At 45.3% G+C, this 17,999-nt stretch overlaps 1 protein-coding gene across 13 annotated transcripts in view; it reads left to right on the top strand.

Annotated features, from left to right (window-relative positions):
- The first annotated feature begins 7,062 nt into the window (after nt 1–7,062).
- The window catches only part of NFIX (nuclear factor I X), a 1,024,880-nt gene continuing 1,013,943 nt past the window's right edge, over nt 7,063–17,999 (top strand). For 5 of the 13 annotated variants that reach the window (XM_069231933.1, XM_069231936.1, XM_069231932.1 and 2 more), the window contains exon 1: nt 7,063–7,412. The gene's annotated coding sequence lies outside the window, so the exon portion shown is untranslated. The remainder of the gene's footprint in view (nt 7,413–17,999) is intronic. The other 8 variants (XM_069231940.1, XM_069231939.1, XM_069231941.1 and 5 more) reach the window with 3 other exon arrangements.

Genomic DNA, 17,999 nt, shown 5'->3' with positions numbered 1-17,999 from the left:
TATTGTTTGGAACCGTAATTACAGAGTACTACATGACGTGACGTGTGTCGCCTGTCGGAAAGTCGGTAACTCGGAGAATAGGTGGGGAAGGGGGCGTTAAGGCAAAATCTGCTGACTTAGGAACGGGGGAACCAGGCTCGATTCTCGGCGTCCGCTCTCCATCTTCTGATTCTGGGCAAATCAGCTAAACTCCCCATGCCCAGAAACAAAAAGAGAATGTACCTGTGTGTAATTTAACTGTTGTTTATGTAAAGACCTCCACTACCTTCGGCGCGAGTTCGCGCTATCTAAACCTGCAAACAAATAATATTAATATCTATACAAGGCACCGGCCGCTTTCTGCTTTTTGGACACTTCTGCGTGGCTTTTGCTCCCGGGAGCAGCCCGTGCTGGCTGCCGGACGGCTCCGGTGACAGGTTCATGAGAGCCCGGCCCCCCAGGAAAGGCGGGGGCCTAGGGGCCGCACCTGCGCATTCGTTTCACAGGCACGCGTGCGTTTTATGTTCCCTATTATCAGATGTGTGCCACTTGTTGCTATACACAACCAAAAAATGAATATATGTGTGTGGGTGCGTTTCTTTGGGTGTGTCTAGACTAGAGATACGTATAGCTCTAACCATCAATGTAAAAATGAACATGTATGTGTGTATATGTATACGCTTACCAGTACATGTATAACCGATATACATCGATATATACGTGTGTAAACGCGGCATGCATATAACATATTACACGCGCTGCAGTACCAGTATATAGATATATAGATGTATATATATATATATATATATATATATATATATATATATATATATATATATATATTAGACTTGGCGTGTGTATCGATATGTTAGTTAATCCTGTGTGTGTGATCTGTGTACTTGACGTGTGTTTTCTACAAAAACACAGCGTACATGATAAATAAAGACCCAAAGCTCCAACAAGGATGGTGAGTTTGTGTTTCTATTTGCACCGTTATAAAGTTCCATAAAACGCAGTTCTCTAAGCAGCGCCCTTCGTCCGGGTGAATAACGCACCGCCAGGTATGTCTGTGTGTCTTTACGCACTCACTGCCCCGGGTCCGTCTGAAAATGTTGGCTTTGCAGGTGGGCACCGGAGGAGGATGCCAGCCCGGGGGCGGCAGGGTGAAGGGCCCCGCTCCGCCCCTGTACCTGGGACTCCCGTGCCCTGGGCTGGCACCCGAGGCGAGTGCTCAGGATGCCCGCGGGGCTTTGCCCTCTGCCGCCCTGGGCGCTGTGTACGGCGGAAGGAGCTCCGGACTGCTGCCCGAAAGACCCCCAACCTGCCCCCGCACCACTGCGTCAGGCGGCGCAGCGAATCCCTGGACCCCAGTGGAACTGAGCGGGAACCGCAATAAGTCTGCCAGACACACACACACAGCTGCTGTGTGCCCAACTAGAATCTTGCAGCGGCTCCGCTACACTGCGCTAGGCGCTGCAAGGTCTACTTTTTAAATTATTCAGCACTTTCTAAAAAAAAAAAGCTGCTATATCACATCTGGGAACCATTATTCATCAGTTTGTAAAAAAAAAATTCTATATCGTATTTATGAGCCATAAAATATATTGCTTGCAAATGAGTTGTCTGTTTCCCTGCTTATTCTCCGCTTCAGTTATTCTGTTTCTGTAGCGCTTAACGTTCTCTTTTGGCCTTTTTACTCTCTCGTTTTTCCTTATTTCCTTTTCTCGTTTCTTTCTTTTACTCGCTTTCGTTTGATCTCTCTTCTCCTTTATGTTTCTTCCACTTTCTTCCATTCTGTTCTTCATGTTTACCCTTGCTTCCGTTTCACACTTTCTTTTTATTACTTCTGTCGTTTACTTTATTTTATATTTCCCTTTTACGTTCTCTCGCAGTTTCTTTCTGGTACACGTTTTATCTTTCTTTTCCACTACGTTTCCTCTATCACTGCCTTTCTTGTTCTTTTTCTTTTATTCCATTGTCATTGTCGTGTGTTCCCTTTTTGCGCATTCGAACTTGCACCCTTCCTTAGTTTACTTTCGTTCCGCTTCTCTTTATTCCTTTTCTGTCTCTCTAGATGTGCTTTCCTGCCTTCTTTCTCTAATTTTCCTTCATCTTTTTCTTTACATATCTATTCCTTTATTTTCCCATTTTTTAACTTAATTGTTTTTTTCGTACTTCCCTTGTTGCTTTTCTTTTTCGTCAGACCCTAGCCCATGCTTTCTTTTCCATTCATCTCCCCTTTAATTGTGTTAGTAATTCCGTATTTCACTCCATTTCCTTCCTTACGATTTCAATTACCTTTCTTTCTTTTTCCACCTTTTACCTTGTTTCTTACCCACTCAGTTTCCCCCCTTTTTGCAACACACACCATTCTTTTTTTTTCTTTAGCGCTGTTTCCGGGTCTTTTTCAGCCCCATGAATGAACACAATATTACGTTTCTTCACCCTTCGCGGCACTTCTTTGCTTCAGTCTCGAGTTCACGCTCGGGCCGTCCATTGGTCCCGAAGACGTCTCTTTCGGCGGGCATCCGTAGGCGCTTCCTGATGCCCACGACCCGGTTCGCCCACCACTGCTTCCGAGTCCTAATGCTGCCCCAGAATCCAGAAACGGGTTTCGGGCTCAGGGTAACAACACGTGGAGCCAAATGCAGGCTGCCAAGTCCCCGGCTCTGGTAGCCAAGGGCTGCAGAAAGCTTTTCTGCAAGTGCCACCTATTATTGTGAAAACCGCTTCGGTGTAAACACTACAGAGAGGTTCCTATAATCCTGGGGTCACACCACAAAATCCATCCAAGTCCATCCAAACTTTCCTTGAGTCAAGTCAAGCAAAACGCACCGAAGCTATGCAATTTCTGGGCAGAGGAACGGACGGAAAAAAACACATTGCCTCTGTCACGTGCTAAATAGGGCCCCATCATTTTGCTACACTGGAGTTCTGAGGTGAAAATTTGTCTTGTAAAGTATGCTATATGCTTGAATTTAGATGTATTGTAGATTCTAGGCTGCTTGATTCAGTTGACAAGTAGCGCTCTTTACCAACTGCCCGATTCGAAGCAGTCTCATCGCATCTAGAATGCTTCGAAACACCCCTTGACGTACTCGGCCACTACTAAGTATTTCATTTTGCACGTGGCGGCTTTGAAACAGGCATCTTGCTCATTTCGAAGCGCTGTGTGGTGCACGTAGCCAGCATTAAGGCACTCTTTTTGGTTCCACCTGACCTCCTTCCTCCCCATTGTATTTGGCCACGGTTGGGTCACGCCTCGCGCTATTTAGCCTGTTTCAAATGATTTCCAAGACATAGGATGCGTTCACATCGCCCCAAAAAGTGGGGAAGTGGCCTTGTGGCCAGAAGGGAGTTTGGGGGAAAAAACTCGACCCGGGTAGAAGAAGGAGCCCAGTGCAAGTGGTGAAAAGCCTTTCAAGCCCCAGAGAAGTGTGGTCACAGACACGTGGGCTTCGATGCGCTGCTCCCCCTAATCGGGGAGGAGACCCCCATGCTTTAGGGGACGGTATGCGAAGACACAGGGGCAGCCGTTCAAAATACCTCCAGGCTCGAAGACCCCCTGTCCCCTCAAGAGGGTGAAGAGAGACACCGAGGCTGCTTCCAGGGGATGAGGGTGTACAGCAGAGCCTCCCGGGGTGGATTACTACATATACCCCAGACTGCAGGGGGCTGCGGTGCGCAGTGCCTCACCCACACTGCCACAGCAGGGAGCGAAGAGCTCTTATTGGTCCCAGGTTAGTGTGAGCGCAGACAGGTGCTGCAGTACGCAACTCCGCCAGCAGGGAAGAAACAGCGCTCCAAGCCCGAGGGGAGGGCGTTCAGAAGACACACAGGGCTCCTGTGCAATGGGCCTTCTGCAGGGCACGAGGAGCCCTTGACCTTCGGATCCTCCGATGAGAGTGTATAGAAACACAGGGCTCCTGTGCTCTGGGCCTTATACAGGGGACTAAGAGGTCTCGGAGTCCCCAGGGTAGGGTTTGCGCCAAGACGCAGGCTGTATAGCACACTACACCCGGAGCAGTGCGCGAAGACGCGCCCTGCAGCGCAGAATACCTCCGGCAGGGGTCGCCGAGCTTCAAGGCCTCGAGAGAGGGTATCGGAAACACGAGAATCTCAGTGACCCTCTCCTCCTCAGGAGAAGGGCTCTTTAACCCTAGTGGACTGTGTGGAGACACGGGGGTACTGTGCCTAGCGCCCCGAGCAGAGGGTGAATAGTCTTTCAGGCTCCCAGGGAAGGTGTGTAAAAATATAAGGGCTGCGCACCTCTGCGCTGTTCCACGCGTGGCGGCACCTCAAAAAAACCACGACTAGCGAGTGTCGAAGCTGCGGAAGATACAATTCAAGAACCGCTACTCAATAACTACATCTTCACCATACACTTCAAAGCAGGAGCGTTGTTACAGAGTCCAAGGAGAGAACCTCAGGAGACCGTGCGTAGGAGCAGGGCTTCCCTTACCCGAGTCGTAGCTCACTACAGATCATACCTACCACGCGGTATCGCTGCTACTTAAAGCAAAACACGTTCTGCGAGTCTGAGGTAATTCACACTCTTCAACAGCAAAACATGTATCTACCATTGGGAAGAGGCTCGGTTCTCAACCCTTGACCCCGCACACGCGCCTGCTGTCACATCACTCGGCAGATTCAGTCCAAATCCCACTTGAGGCACGTGGGACAATGCTGACTTGTGCACTACAGGCTCTGAACTGCATCAAGGCGCCCCCGACGACAGATCCGGTATCTGTATCGGGACAATCGAACCGGGGTCCGAATCGTGCAGTAGAGGCCCACATTCTTTCCAGAACAGGCACCTTACGCACTCTCTGGTCTGTGCACGCTGTAGAGGTAAACAAAAGGAAGCCACAAAGACGGAATATCGTATCCACCCTGATGTGCGATGCAGAATATGGCCCCGTACCGGGCCACAAAGCCTAACCCACTCACCCAAGGCAGAGCACTGAAGTTCAGGACTCGGAGGTAATTATCATAATGATGATATCAGATAAAACAATGTCCCACAATCACTGAAGCCAATGACAACACGGAAAAGAACATCAATAAAAAAGAAGGAAATAATCTAAACAAACGTAATCTCAGTGAAATAACAATAACGGCTCATTATAGTCAGTTTATAGCTTACAAAAAGTAGTGGAGTGGGAGGCACTATGATGTTTTCACAGTGTCTCCTTCCACTAAATGAAGAGGTCTGTAGGAGCACCCCAAACCCCCCCCCCCCCCCCCCCCCAAACCAGGTGCGATCATTTCCTGAATCCTGGCAGCTCACACAGCGGAGCTCTGAAAAGATAAGAAATAAAGTTAATTCCTGGGTCCTGCGAGAGGGGGTGACATTTATTAATCTGCTTTGAGAGAGGCCTCAGTACGACCACCAGTGTGTGGTTCTCACTGGCAATGAGTGAGACCTGAGGACCCCGCCCATCAAAATTTCAAAATAAAATAAGAAGAGCTAAACGTCCCACACGTGTCCCCAGAATATAACATCGCAGCCCACCCTTCAAAATCCCACAAATCTAGGGGCGGTCTGGAGGGCATGGCCGTGCAACAAGACGCTGTTTGGGTGAAAGTGTGGTAAGAGGCAGACTTGTTTCCACTTTGGGGGGCAAACCCCTTAAGACCATCTGTGCCCAGCTGCCCTCCACCCACAAGGGACCGTCGCCACCACTCCTCGATTTTCCGCCATCAGTAGCGCTAGTGTGGCCACCACCGTCGTGTACACGGAGCCCTCTGCATTTTTCTGGTTTCCACAGAGGTGCACCAGACGTGTTCCGATGCTCGAGTCAGTGTAAAGAAGGTTAACTTTGCAATAACATTGCCTGAAATCCGACAATGCCAGCATAGTAGTGCCAAGAATCACTACACGGTGTAGCTTTATCTTCTGCCTTCCTCCAGTTTTTGTCGCTTTCTTACTTCGGCTTCCCTCTCTTGTTTGGTTAAATGATTTCTCTCGTGCTGTCTCTCTTTCCTATTGATCAATGTGTATTTCTGTCTTCTTATTTTCAGTATTCTGTGCCCCACTTCCTGTTTTAATTCATTTACAACAATTTCCTTTTATTTTCAATGTTCTCATTATTGGCTATTTTTTGTTTATTTCTTTACATTTCTTCTGCTCAACTCGTTTGCCGCTTCTTACTTTATTTTCTTCACTCCTTTATCACTCTTTTTCTCGATCTTTTCCTGCATCTATATTTCTTTCATTCTTTCTTTCTTCTATGTCATTTTCCGTCCCTTACCTCATTATTTCCTGGGTTCACTTTCAGCCGCTTAGCAAGGACCACAGTACATGCAAGGACCCCCCACCCCCCTCCCCCAGGTATCTGCTAATGAAAAGCAGCCGATAATAGAGCCGAAAGGGGGCCCTCCTCACTCTCGGGAGTTCCTGATTTAAAGTATTTTTTGTTGCAAACCCCAGCCCAGTGTCCCCGTTTGCAGAGACTGTGCGGTCCCCTGGGCTCTTCGCTGCCCTCTCCGCGTACTTTGTTATCCGTTTCCCATTTTCTCTGTTCAACTCCGCTGCTTGTTTCTTGGTCCTCGCCCTTTCTTCAGTCTCCGTTAATAATTGAGTGGCTTATTTCTTACTTTCTGACACCTAACTCCCCCTTCATGTTTCTCTATAGCTCCCACCACCAACACGTATGTATGTATAGCGCACATTCACACTTCCTCTGTAGTTTCATCTTTCTGATTGACTTTATTTTTTTTATTTTTTTATTTCTATGCTCTCCTCTTCTCTTTGTCCCTTACTCGCCGATCTCCATCACCTAAACTTTTCCGCAAGTTTATCGTTCTTCTCCCTTCTTTCAGCCGCCTCGTTTTTTTCACCCATTCACAGCGCCCTTCCCGCTTTGACCTAAGGTGCCCACTTAGCCATGTGCCCCTCACCCCCACCGCCTTCCAGTGCCACCCGGCAAACGTCGGGGCGGCATTAACATTTCCCTCACGGCCTCGGCTCAGCCGAACTCCGGTGCCTGGGCCCGGAGAGTTGCCCTGCCAAGGGACCGGGGTGCCCCCTCCCTTCAGAGAGCAGGAGCCCCTCCAGGCCGGACTGGGGAGCGCGCGCTTCCTTGTCCCTGGCTGGCTGGCCGTCTCTCCCTGCCTCGGCTTCCTCCCCCTCCCTTAAAGTGCATGGCAGAGCGGCAGCGAGAGACTCTTGCAGCCGGGGTGCGAGCAGCGTGGCAGCCCTCCAGCCTCCGGGACCCGCCGGCGCCCCCCGCGCCCCCGCCCGGGCCCTGCACAGCGCCGGGACCCGGCGACATCGCCCTCTCTCCTCCTTTTTATTATTACTTTGGCTTCCGGTGTAAGACGGAGTTTTCTTCGATCCCTTCCCGGGGAGAAACTTGAGGTTTTTGTTTCTGAAGAGCGAGAGAAGACGTGCGAGTCTGGTCTGTGGCAGAGCCGCCTGCACCTCCATGGTACGTGCTGTGCGAGTCAATACTGTGTGTTATCGACCTGCTCCCGCCAGTGCCGCGAGGGGGCGGGATCCGGCACCTCGCCTGACCCCGGGTGCATTAGCCCGTCTGGGAGAGGTCCTCACGTGCTAGCGCCTTAAACCCGCGCCCTCCGGAGAACCCGGCCTCGCACCCGAGCGCCCGCCCTGTCATGCTCCTGCGCTGAACGGGAGTTCTGCGCCCACTTGTAACACCCATACCTCAGCTGTTAGTGTGAAGCTCACCACTCCTCCTCCATGGCGCTCCATCCTCGTTATTTGAACATACTTTCATATTCTTGTCTTTTCACTAGAGCCCCCTACCGCAGGGTCTCCCACACTCCCAAGGAACCCCCTAATCATAATGCTTCTGGGTGTTAGCGCCGTGTTTTCCTTCTACCGGGAAGACAGAACTCTTTTGATTTTTGTTTGCTTAACATTTCTGTTTCCTGTCGTTGCCCCACCCCTAGAGCAGGGACCTCTCACCTCGTTTTGACGCCCCTTACCTTAATATTTCCGTTTTCAAACAGTGCACTTCTCCTGCAGGGAGACCACAGCCGTGGTGACTCCCTTACCTTAACATATTCATATTTTCAACCCGTGCTGTTCCGCAGGCCCCTCGTGCCCGCTCTGGTCACATGGCACCATCTCTGTATTTTCAAGCAGTACTCCCTCCTGGAGCCAGGCCTGTGCCCCTTCTGGAAGCCACACACCTTGGGTGCTGCCGCCTGCGGGTATCCACAACCACCTAACAAAACATTCAGTCAGTGCTCCCTGCTGCAGAGACCCCTCACCCCCTCTGAGCCCCCTCACCTCAACATTTCCATCTTTTCAACCTATGCTTCCCATCTACCTAAATTCTCTCTTACCACACCTTTTTGTGTTTCAAAGGTACACTCCTCGCTTCAGGGAATCCAATCCCATTACATTTCTGTGCTTTCGATGTGGGTTCCATCCTGAAGGGACCCACACCTCCTTAGGAACCTTATTATCTAAGATTTATGTTTTCAACCTGTCCTTTCCTCCAGTAAGGTCCCAATGCTCCCTTCAGAACCTTACCTTAACATTTTTGTTTTTAAAAATCGTGCTTCCCACCATAAGGGACCACCACACTATCTTCTGAAACCCTTAACTTGACATTTGTGTTTCCAACCTGTGCTTCCATCACGTAGGGCCCCCACATCCCATTAATCTCTCTCGCATGACTTAACATTTCTGTTTTGTAAAAGTGTGCTGCATTCCCTAAAGAGCCTCCACATTCTCTCCTGAACCCCCTTACCTTGACCCTGTGTTTCCAGCCTGTGCTTCCCTCCTTTGGGCAACCAGAACGCCTCCACAACTCAACATTTCTGGTTTTTAAAAGAGTGCTGCACTCCCTAAGGGGCCACCTCACTCTCATCTGAATCCCTTAACATTTCTGTATTTCAGCCTGTGCTTAACTTAACATTTCAGTTTTTTTTAGAAGAGTGATTCCCTCCCCTAGGAACCACCACACTCTTCTGACCCCCTTACCTTAACACTTCTGTGTTTTCATCCTGTTATTCCCTCTTGCAGGGACCCCACATTCCATTTAGAACTCTCCCTTAGCATTACACTTCTGTTTTTTATTAGTTTGCTTCCCTCCCTAAGGGACCACCACACTCTCTTTTGATCCCCTTACCTTAACATTTCGTTTTTTTCAGAAGTTTGCTTCCCTTCATAAGGGACCACCACACTCTCTTCTGACCCTCTACCTTACCATTTCTGTTTTTTCAGTCTGTGCTTCCCTCCCGTAGGGACTCCACATTCCCTTTAAAACTCTCCATTAACTTACCATTTCTGTCCGTAAGGGACCACCACACTCTCTTCTGACCCCCTTACCTTAACATGTCTGGTTTTTCAATCTGTGCTTCCCTCCTATATGGACTCCACTTTCCCTCCAGAACTCTTCCTGAACATGTTCGTTTTTTTACAACTGCGTTTACCCCCTAAGGGCACACCTTACTCTCTTCTGACACCCTTACCTTAACATTTCTGAGACCCCACATTCTCTCCAGAAACCTATCTTAACATTTCTGTTTTTTAAAGCGTGCTTCCCTCCCCTGGGGTCCACCCCTCCTGCTTCTGAACCCCTTACTTTAACATTTCTGTGTTTTTAACCTTTGCTTCCCCTTCTGCATGGACCCCTCATGCCCTTTAGAACTCTGCTTAACTTAACAATTCCGTTTTTAGAAGTGTACTTTCCTCCATAAGGACCACCACACTCACATCTGAACCCCTTACCTTAACATTTATGTGTTTTCAACCGTGGTTCCCTCCTTTGGGGACACCACATCCCCCCAGAACTCTTCCTTATTATTTCTTTTTTTTTTAAGTGTTTCCCTCTCCAAGGGACCACCACACTGCCTTTGGCCCCCCTACCTTAAAACTTCAGTGTTTTTAATCTGTGCTTATCTTACCATTTCTGTTTTTTAAAGTGTGTGGCATTCCTTAAGGAACCCACACACTCAGATTTGAACCCATTATTTTAACAGTTCTGTATTTCAGCCCGTGCTTATCTGAACATTTCTGTTTTTTAAATGTGTGCTTTCCTTCATAAGGCACCACCCCACTCTTCTGATCTCCTTACCTAAACATTTCTTTTAGAAGGGTGCTTCCCTCCCTAAGGGACCACCACACTCTCCTCTGACGCCCTTACCTTAATGTACTTGTATTTTCAACCCCGGCTTCCCTCCTGGGGAGAAGCCCCCCATTCTCCCAAGAGCACTCCATCAACTTAACATTTCAGTTTTTTTTTTTAAGTGTGCTTCTCTCCCTAAGGAATCTCCCCACTTTCTTTTGAACCTATTTAACATTTCTGTGTTTCAACCTGCACTCTCCTCCTCTAGAGACCACACATTCCTTTTAGAACTCTCCCTTAACTTAACATTTATTTTTCTTTCTTTTTTTAGAAGTGTGCTTCCCTCCATAAGGGACCACCACACTCTCTTCTTTACCCCTTACGATAACATTTTTGTGTTTTCCGCCTGTGCTTCCCTCCTGTAGAGACCCCACATTCCCTCCAGAACTCTTCCTTAACATTTCTGCTTCTAAAATTGTTTCCCTCCCTCTGTTCTGACCCCCTTACCTACACATTTCTATGTTTTTAACCTGTGCTTAATTTAACATTTCTGTTTTTTTAACCTGGGCTTAAATTATGTTTTCTGTTTCTTTTATTTTTTTGTAAGTGTGCTTCCCTACCTACGGGGTCACCCCTCTAACTTCTGAACCCATTACTATAACATTTCTGTATTTTCGACCTGTGCTTAACCTATGTTTTCTGTTTCTTTTCTTTTTTGGAAAGTGTGCTTCCCTCCCGAAGGGACCACCACCATTTTCTGATCTCCTTACCTTAACATTTCTGTTTTTGAAAAGTGAGCTCTCTTCCCCAAGGAACCACCATGCGCTCTTCTGAACCCCTTACCTTAGCTTGTTTGTGTTTTCAACCTCTGCTTCTCTCTTGTAAGGTCCTCGCATTTCATTCAGATCTCTGCCTTAACTTAACATTTCTGGCTTTTGAAAGTGTGCTTCCTTTCCTAGGGGAGCACCAAAATGTTTTTTGAACTATTTACTTTAATAGTTTTGCGTTTTCAACCTGTGTTTCTATCCTATAAGTACCCAACAGTCTATTGAGATCTCTGCATTGACTTAACATTTCTTTTTTTAAGTGTGCTTACTTCCTAATGGGACCAACACACTCCCTTCTCAATGCCTCTTAGGTTAACATCGCTGTATTTTAAACGTGCTGCCGTCGGTAAGAGAGCCCCCGACCCCCTATGAACCTCGTGCTTTAACATGTCCATGCTCTGAAGCTGAGCTAATCTCCTGTGGAGACCCAACACTCCCTTCTAAACACCCCTTACCCGAGCATTTTTATGTTAAAGCGGTGCCTTCCTCCGAAGGGAGCCCCACAGCCCTCTAGAACCCAACCCACGGGGCCCACACTCACTTCTGATAAACATCCAATCTTAAACTGTGTGCTTTAAGGCTGTGCTGACCAGCTGTGCCGACTTGCCCAGATTCATGGTGACTACCTTCTTCAGACCATTTTTTAAAATTTTGCATTGAGGGGCTTGTAGTTTTGTGTATTACATTACAAAACTATAAACCACTGAAATAAAAGAAAAAGCATCTGAACTTAAAATTGTCACCCGTGAGCCTGCGAAACCTACAGGCTATTGCTCCCATGGAGAGCGCCCCCACTTCCTTCTCAACACTTTTGAAACTTACCATTGAGGTGTCTTAGAATTGAGCCCCCCCTCCTTTCCTGCTGGGAGCCCCACTCACTTCTGCTCCCCCCCCCCGCGCCTTCCACCCCTGCGCCCCATATAACTTATCTGTGTTTTAAACCTCTTCTTCGAGCCCCGTAGTCCTCACCCATGTTTTTGTTTCTCAGCCCTCCGAAGCCACATCCCGCACCTGCCCTTGCTCCATTCCCCATGTCCGGATAGTGGTTTGAAACCCAGCCTATGTCTCATAAACCTGTGCCTTTCTAAGCTTTAAAAATGTATGCATAAGATGCACGAATGTATAAATATTTATGTTTTCATTTACACCACTGTTGTTTGGAGCAGGCAGTATGTAAACAACCCGTCTGTTATCTGTTTATGCATTGTTTCCGCTGCTTCCGAGTGTTTCTTTACGTAGTGCATATACCAGCGGCGCGCGCGCGCAGGTAACATGCGTCTCTACTATACTACAGTCACAGGTAGACAGCTCGCTACAAACTGCAGAGACAGCTTTATTGACCATTCCGAGCCCCCATCACCCAGTATCCACTGTCTAACCGACTGAACCGAGGCGCTGCTCTCTCTGTGTTCTTTATCTTTAATGTTATAAAGCGCTGCGTGCCACCTTCCAGTTGGGAGTGCTGATATCCCCGCAGCTAAAACAATCACTGGCACAATCAAATGTGTGCCGTTGGCTCGGTTAACAACCAGTGTCTGTTATTTAGTGCTTAGAGACCCAAGGGTGAACGTGTGCTTTATAAATACATTATTAATACGTATTATTAATATTAGGACTCATTTTGGAATGTCTCTCTATAGCCAAGTAGATGGAAATCTGTGGAGCCTTCCGTGTATTGCAAACGTACAGTTATCTCTACAGTAACACACTTCTCTGTGCAAGTTTGTGGCTGTTTGTGGCTGTTTGGTGCAAGGCCATGGCATATTGATTCTCCTCCCCCCAGAGGAGTTAAAATTCAATAACTCAAATTCAATAATTTTGAGAAGAAATTTTAGGTCACCTTTATAACAAGTTACAGAATGTATCAAAACATATACTATCTATATTAAATTAAAATTAAGAGCATTCTGTTCTGTGGCAAAAACTGTAAAAACAACTTTGACAAAAATTGTTCAATAGCGCCCTATCTAGGGAACCATTTTTAAGTGTGGCCTAGATCAATCAATCAATCAGGAATTTGTAAAGCGCACTACTCACCTGTGAGGGTCTCAAGGCGCTGAGGAGGTGGGTGGGAGAAGGGGGGGGGAGGTGACTCCTTTAGCTAGCTAACAGGTCTAAGGTTAAAAAACATAATAAACTGCACACCTAGATACATAGAGGGGCTTCCTGTTAGCCTTCTTCATCAATGTGTCTTTTCAAGTTTCATTCACATTTTGCTTACACCTACCCACTCCGCTTACCTCACGGGGCAATGAGGCTGTGACTCCAGCCATAGGCTCTCTTCACCCTGAGCCACAGACGTTTGCTCATACACGTGCACATCTGCCTAGAAAGTAGTTCACTTCGATTAGAACCACGAGATATTGATTGTGCTATATTTATTATTGAACAAACAGTTTCCAATAAAATTTCCAAAATAAAAAGGAATTGTCACTTTAATAATAAATTTACTCAGCTGGAAAACCAAGACATTGTAAGTTCAATATCTGTGATTTTTGGAACCAAAGACAAGTACTATAGGCATAGATACACTCTTGAGCTTTTAATTCCTCTCTATTGAGGAGAGTGATCCTGGCACCAGATTCCACAAAGTTAGGAAAGACCAATCAATATTGCTTTTAAAAGATATAATCGAAAATACACAGGATCTCTAAAAGCGAAATTAAATCTAGAAAAACAAAAAAAAGACTCAAGTGTAACACCCAGGAAAGTGCATGGACAGGGTCCGGTCAGATCTGGTACAAGTGCAAATAGAATGTTCAATGGGAAAACACAAAGGGCCAGATGTATAAAAAAAACAAATTGCATTTCTTAATTAGCGAATTTTAAGAAATTGCTTTTTAAGAATTGCATAATGGTATGTATGATTTTTGCAATTCGGTAATAGCGATTTCTTAAAATTCGCAAATGCTATTACTGAATCGCAAATAGAGAATCCAACTCCATTTGCACCTATGGGCCTGCTGCGAATGGTTTTGCATTTCCTAAATTACGAATTCCAGTTAGGAATTCGCAATTTAGTAAATGCAAATCCCAGGGTGCTGGGGGCCTAAGGCCCCCTCTGCTGCACCCCAAAAATATTTTTACGGATATGTGAAGCACACACATGCCTTAGGGGCATGTGTGCGCTACATGTCAATTTAAAAAATGCATTTAAAATGCATTTTTAAAATTTGCACATGGTTACCACCAAACTTTTGTTGGTGGTAACTGAATTTCCTAAATGCCCAATTCGCATTTAGGAAATGCTTGATACATGTGCTTAAGAAATCGCAAATAAGGATTCCTTATTTGTGATTTCCTATTTAGAGAATCGCAATTTGCGATTCTCTAAATGGGGTCGCAATTTTAAGGAATCGCTATTTTAGCGATTCCTTAAAATTGCACTGCGAATGCCTTTCATACATTCTGAAAGGCATTTTTGCATTCGCAAACGGCCGAATTTTGCGATTCGCACCGTTTGCGAATGCAAAATCGCTTGATACATCTGGCCCAAAATGTATAAACACATTATTTTCAAGCAGTAATATTTCACTGAATGTTATTGGAGTGAACCATGATAGTACGTTTTGTATAACTCAAGCTGAAATTTTCGAGCTAATAGAAAAGAGTCGCTCCTTGCCAGCTGGAGGACCAAATGGAATTCCAATTGCAGCGATGAAATATAATCCAATTTTACGGAGCATTCTTTTAATAAGTTTGTTTCCAAATCTGTTAAGAACTAGACAGATCCCACCTTTGAGTAAAGGCTTACTTACTGTGCCGATCCATTAGAAGGAAATACAAATCAGTTCTAAAGTTACCGGATCACAGCTCTGCTTGATACTGAGGGTAGATTATTCGCAACATTTCTACCTTATCAATTATCTACTTTGGCTAATGAATGTAAATTGATCAAATATCACCAAACAGGGTTTCAGACTGGATGTTCTACCATTCATAACATTGTTACTCTCACATTATTACTAAAGACGACTAAAGGAACTAAGAACAATACGCTCTATGATTGTTCATGTATCATTATACCATGATTTTTTATAAAGTAAATTTGTGTATTTTGTGACAAAAGCTATCAAACTGGGGCATTGATCATTCACTTCTTCACTTCCTGATAGCATTGCACAAAGATACATGGTTAAAATGAAAAGTGCATAAAAACAATCTGTCTCCCACAATGTGCATGCAGGGATGCATCTGTGCTCCACTTTTCTTCTCATTGTATATATCTGATTTGTCCGAGCTCTTGATGCACCAGGTGGTCTAGCTCCAACCCTGGCAAATCAGGCCATTGCTCCTCTGGCTTATGCTGACGATGTGGTTGTTTGATTTCCTAACATCTTCTGACTTACAAGAGCAACTGTCTTGTCTCAATGAATTTAAATGTTTAAGTGGGCTAGCTCTAAACCCTACAAAGATCAAAATGATGGTATTAAACAGAGGTATCAAACAGTTATCTAGGAAATTAGGTACCACAATCATAGAGCAAGGACATAAGTATGACTACCTTCGAATAACTATCAATCATAAACATTTCTGGTTTGATCATATTTTCTCAAGAAGACAGAAAGTGAATAGAGTTACAAAATCCATGAAACCCTTTGCAAGCATCTATAGAGGAAGCACCATCAAACCATCAATTATAGCCATGAACTCTAACCTCATTAGGGGCTAGATATAGGATCTTTTGTTTAGTGACTCGCATTTTGCGATTCCTTTGCTAATCATAAATTGCGTGTTGCAAAACAAAATGTACAACAGTGCTCACCACACTGTTTGTAATTCCCAAATAGGTCGCACAGGACCTGCCTCATCAATATTCATGAGGCAGGTTGCAATTTGCGACCCATTTGGAAATGGCCGCACTCACAGCGATGGTGGCCTGCTGAGGTCAGCAGACCACCATGACTGTGACTGCTTTCAAATAAAGCAGTTTACAAAAAAATGCAGCCTATTTTCCCGAAAGGAAAACGGGATGCAGTTCAGAAATGAAAATGAAAAGTTTTCATTTTATGTTTTCAGAACACGCAATGCTCTGTGGGACCACTGCCTGCTCTGAAAAAAATACTTTTGCTATCATTCACAAAGGGTATGATAGCATTTGCAAATGCGTTACCACCAACTTGACGTTGGTGGGAACTATGAATGTTTTGCAACCGTGTTCCAGGTCGCAAAACATTCTTACATCCCCGCAAGTCACAATTAGAAAGGGAGGCCCTTGGTATGCCCCTTGCTAATAGCAGGTCCAGTCGGTGATAGGTTACCAACTCGCTAAATGGGGATGGTACATGCCAAAAGGCATTTTACCGGTCCGGTTTGCGACCGGTAAAAGCCTTTGTACTTCTGGATCCAAGTTCCTTCTATATGCTTCCCCCGCACTTGACTTGAAAAAAGTGCTAATCCTGGACAAAATGTACATGCAAAATAAAAGATCTTTAATAAACCACCAAACCTCCATACTGCACTGCAAATTTAGACTTGAATTAAATCCAAAATCATTGATCAGCTGTCATATTGCTGGAACAATCAATTATATCTGTAGCCGCAGAAAGGCTAAAACGCATACTCTAAAATAAGTGATATCAAAGCAGTTGATGTTAAAATCATTTGGTTATTGTGAATTAAGCATACCCAACATTAATAAAATTATCCAAGAATACCAGCTCCTGCAACTAGATTTACTTACTGCAAAAATGATCAACAGCACAAACAGATTATAAGAAGTTCGCTGTGAGTCACAGACTTTGAGAAAGACCTACTCACATTCTGGGCATTTAGATTGAAGGAATTTACATTAGAAGCTTATCCTGCAATCAAAGAAAAACACTTCGATTCAGATCTTGAGGCAGGAATAAGGATAAAGGAAATGAGATTCAGGTTATTATACATCCCACTGGAATAGTATGCGGGATCATGGAAAAACCTATAAATCGCTCAAAGTGGATGCAGGTTATGCAGCTATGCGTTAGAGTGTCTGGAACGTATTATTAGCATATGTCCAAATCTAGTAAATCACCAACAGAAGTATCTGGACAGCAACTATGCCGTGTTTCATCTCATAAACTAATATTTGCATTGGATGATTCATTCTTGCATGTAAGATACTGCACTCACCAATTATGGACTGATAATCATTGGTCAATGGGGAATGAACACTTTTTTGGCGGGTGATAAAGGTCTGAAATGTGTGTGACTCCATTACATTTTATTGAGGAATTTTGTTTGACAGGAGGATAAAGTGCACTTGTAATAGTTGAAAAGCTGCAAGTGTTACATATTTTTTCCAAGATTGTATATTATGGGGAGGAGAAAGGGTGTTACAGGGGAAGCCTGCAAAATGTCCTAAATACCTGCAAACGAGCACGTTTGTCGGTATTCACAAACATTTTTCAGGTAATTTTGCACTACTGAAATCAACATAGTACAACTTCTGTTAGCTGCAGGAGTAAGCTTCTTCCCGGAGTGGGAATGGGACGGGAAGGCTCCCATATTTAATTGAGTTCTAAGGAATAGGGTCCCTGACAAGAAAAATGATCTTCTGTTCTGAAAAATAAAAAAAATGATAATTTGAATGTTTCACACAATGGAAGATCTTCATAAGTCAATTTAGTTCCAAAAGTACCCATAGAATTATCTGTGAGCCCCTGAATGTCGTAAATCTACTGCAAACATAGGTGTAAACCATTGGGTAGATCTCTAAATTTTGCTAGCCCTGCTCAGCAGTCCCAGTTAGATCGCAGCTTTTGGGGTAGGGCCAGATCGGCCGGAAAACTGGCTTGGAACAATAGAACCCAGAGGCCACCAGAAAGCCCTCACCCCAACACCTGCCACACGCAGACCGACACGACTTATTTGTTGGAAGAAATGTATTATATCTTTGTCATGATTTATAACAACACAGATCTCTGACTTTTACTAGCCCTGCTTTGTGGCTCAGCAGTCCAAGTTAGATCGCGGCTTTCGTGGTAGGGCCAGACCGGCTGGAAAACTGGCATGGAAAAAAACTTGACAAATTCTTGATGGCTAAGGCCGATTTAAGCATTACCGTCCATTACTTTTGAGCTGCCCTCATCTCAGTGTGCCTCACTCCTTTGGTCCGTCGCTATGGTTGTTGCAGTTTCCTCGTCGCTCTTACCAACACTATCATGCT

This window comes from Pleurodeles waltl, chromosome 4_2 (genome assembly GCF_031143425.1).
Source record: "Pleurodeles waltl isolate 20211129_DDA chromosome 4_2, aPleWal1.hap1.20221129, whole genome shotgun sequence".
NCBI lineage: Eukaryota > Metazoa > Chordata > Amphibia > Caudata > Salamandridae > Pleurodeles > Pleurodeles waltl.
The sequence above is the reverse complement of the archived record's forward strand: the minus strand, read 5'-3'. Positions and strand labels throughout refer to the sequence as shown.